This window comes from Labrus mixtus, chromosome 4 (assembly GCF_963584025.1).
Source record: "Labrus mixtus chromosome 4, fLabMix1.1, whole genome shotgun sequence".
Taxonomy (NCBI): Eukaryota; Metazoa; Chordata; class Actinopteri; order Labriformes; family Labridae; genus Labrus; species Labrus mixtus.
The window spans coordinates 19,403,568-19,406,830 of record NC_083615.1 but is presented as its reverse complement, the minus strand read 5'-3'; positions in this window follow the sequence as shown (position 1 = coordinate 19,406,830).

Below are 3,263 nucleotides of genomic sequence, written 5' to 3'. Positions count from 1 at the left end.
CACGCTTTTTTTTTGTACTTTTGGTTCTTTCTTTTTGCTTTATTGGAGCTTTTTTTTTTGCTTGAACTTCAGCTGTCCAAACACGTATTCACCCCAGAGTAGCCTCGATGGTGTTCAAGTCTTTGAGCTGTCTCATGTACAATATGATATTTAAAAGCTTTTAAATTTTGTATTTTTATCTGGTTAATTGATGAGGATGTCTTAAGCCATGCTCGCAGCATTTCCTTTAGGGTGTCTGTGTCCATTCCAGTCATAAATAACTAAACAAGGAAGTCATCCTCACGATCTCTGCAACGCGGTCAAAATGTTCGATTCTTCCATACTTATTGATGTCACGTGTTTTAAAATGGTTCAATCCGTGTTATTGTAATGAACAATAGTGTCTAAAATTACGGAAGCTTTAAAAAAAACCTGACATCTGTTCATTAAGACAGAAGCGTAGGAGAGGAATGAACCCGTCAGAAATTGCAGGAAAGCTCCTGAACTTCGTCTAAATTGTTTTCAATGTTTTCTGTTTTAACTTATGAATGATATTTAGACAGAGGGCAGGACCTTGCCTGCAATTTTTGATAAATGAACAGTAAATTAGCCAACATTGGGTCCCTAGGACTTCTGTATTTGTTCACATGGTATCGATGTTGTTTTCGATTTTTAACTAGAATCATATCATACTTTAAAACTCTGGTTTGGTGACACCCCTATATTCCCTCTCCATGAAGTTAAAATCTTGAGTTTTTAGTTAAGTATATCCACACGTTCCCCTCGGGATGTGTTTTAATTAGGGCCCAACTGATGAGAGATTTGTGGGGCCGATACCAATATTGGGGAGAGAGAAAAATCTGATACCGATATATCAGCGGATAACTTTCTTCGCTCTATGTTCAATCTGTAGAGATAGATATAGATAAACATTTGTGTTGATCCCTCAGTTATCAAACACTTGTGGAAAAGATTTTAATGAAGACAAGATGGTCACTCAACTGGAAAGTAACTGCTCATGTACGTGCATCACCGCTCGACACTCTGAAAAGTGATGATGCTTGTTGTAATCCATATAGCGCCCTCTGCTGTTGAAAGAAAAATAACTTCTAGTATAATACAATGAAACTCAAATTAAATGCTTTTTTGACTGGTGAACAAATCTAGAAATATCAGCTCATATCTGCATTAAAATTAGCAGATACCGATAGTCACTTCATTTGCTAATATCGGCCTATATTATCGGCTTGTTGACTAATCGGTCGGGCTCTAGTTTTTATACTTAAGGTGATAATCGACAACATTTTAACAAACTTCTAATACTTGAAATTATTTTGTCTTTGACACCAAATACCTGCAGAAGGAATGACGTTCCCTCAGCCTCAGTCCCTGTTTAATGCTTATTAGCTAATGCTAGCATGCTAACATGCTAGGATAAGACTGTGAAACATCAACATGTTAGCATCACCGTTGTGAGCATGTTAGCATGCCAGTGTGACTGTTAGCTGAGGTGAACAGAGCTGCTAGCATGGCTGTAGACTCTTAGCGTCTGCTCAGAGCTGCAGGTTTTGTTTTTGTGCACATGCCTGTCGGGGGTGAATACGTGTCCGGGCGACTGTAAAAGAAGCTGTTACAGGTGTCTTTTTTTTCATATCATGTGGACTCTTGTAACTGAATCAGCATATCTGAAACGACACGTACTTTCTGTTGACATCAGCTGTAAAAACTGCCTTCATTCAGAAGATCCCAGAAAAAGAAAGGAGAGAAGATCTGTGTAACATTTCCACGTGTTTGGCCACAGTGTTGTCTGAGAAATGTCGTTTGTTTCTAAAAAAGAGTTTAGCGAACACCGCCAGAAAAGACTGATTTCTAACGGAAAATGGCGACTGACGCGTCCCCGTCTCCTTACAGACTCCATTTGTTGTGTTTTGTTCTTCTTCTGTCTACGTGTTCTCTCTCGGATAGAGCAGAGCAGTCATCCAGTTTTTCTTTGAACAAGCCCGTTCCAGACAAACTGGACCTTTCCCTCTGTACAGTAGGTACCTTGAGTGCCTTTCTTCAAACAGCAGATAATATTTGTCTCTTGACTTGCACTGTGACTTGTAGAACCTTACTAACCCTCCAGATGACCCTCTTAACACCTGAAACCCGAACCAGTCCCTCACCATCCCCACAGAGCCCCCCAACTCTCCGGAGCCCAAACCCCGGCCCCTCCCTTCACCTCAGGCTGCCAGTAGTCAATGCAAGTGGAAACTACATTTCATAATATGCCGTTTAGATTGACCAGATAGTGTTTTGTTGTTTATAGGAGTTGCCTTAAATGTGTTTTATTTTCCTTTTTAACGTGGTTAACTTTTAAATTAGGAAAAAAATAAAAATCGCTGCAGACGCTGGGGATGTTCAGAGGTCGTCTGGTGAGGAACTCGTCAACAAAGACGAATTGTTGTTGTTGATGAGGTCTCACTCGGTGTGACAGCCGGTCGTTTCGTGATGCACTTTTGGTTTGACCAGTATTATTATCAGAGAGGAAGAAGAGAAAGGGAGTCTCAGTCATGAACCCCGCTCGGGAGCCGTTCTGTTGTTCCGTTGACTCGCTCATCGTCCCCTCCCTCCGTGCCGTGGTTCCCCTTTCTTCTTCTTGTGTTTTTGGGAGGAGGGATGAGTTTGCAGAATCAGGTCTTGTGAGCCGGAGCCTGTGTGCATTAGGACTGAACAAACTAACCCGCACCCTGATGGGCCGACTTAGACCCAATTAGCAACTTCTGTCCACTCAGTCTGGTGGAGCGCATGCCTTCTTATGCAAATTTTTATACAAGATTTGTCAAACCTTTTTTAATATGCATTTGTTTTTTTTTTAAAGTTTTTTTATGTTAAACTCAAGTCACCTTTTCTTTCCTCGCTGGCGTCCTGATGCCAAACGTGTGCAGTTTAGGCATCCAACACGTTGGAAACACTTCTTCCTGACATCATGTTTTACGGACTCCGGTTTTTAATTAGGACTTGGCTAATGCACCGTGCTGAATGTTGGGATCCCAGCTGGGCTGTTAAGGACGCCAATCACGTCTTCATGTCTGTTGTTGATTTCTTCTTCTAGAGAAAAGTTTAGTCGAGCTCTAACAGTGAATTTATCCAAAGAACACTGCACATGTGCATTTCTGTTTTGGAAGCCTTTAATGTCGTCGGTGCATATCATTCGGGAGTTAGTTTCTGCGTCAGCATCGTGTGCATTTGCCGTGCTGGAAGAGGACCACATTTGTCTGCAGCCGCGTCGGAGACGTCTCGTA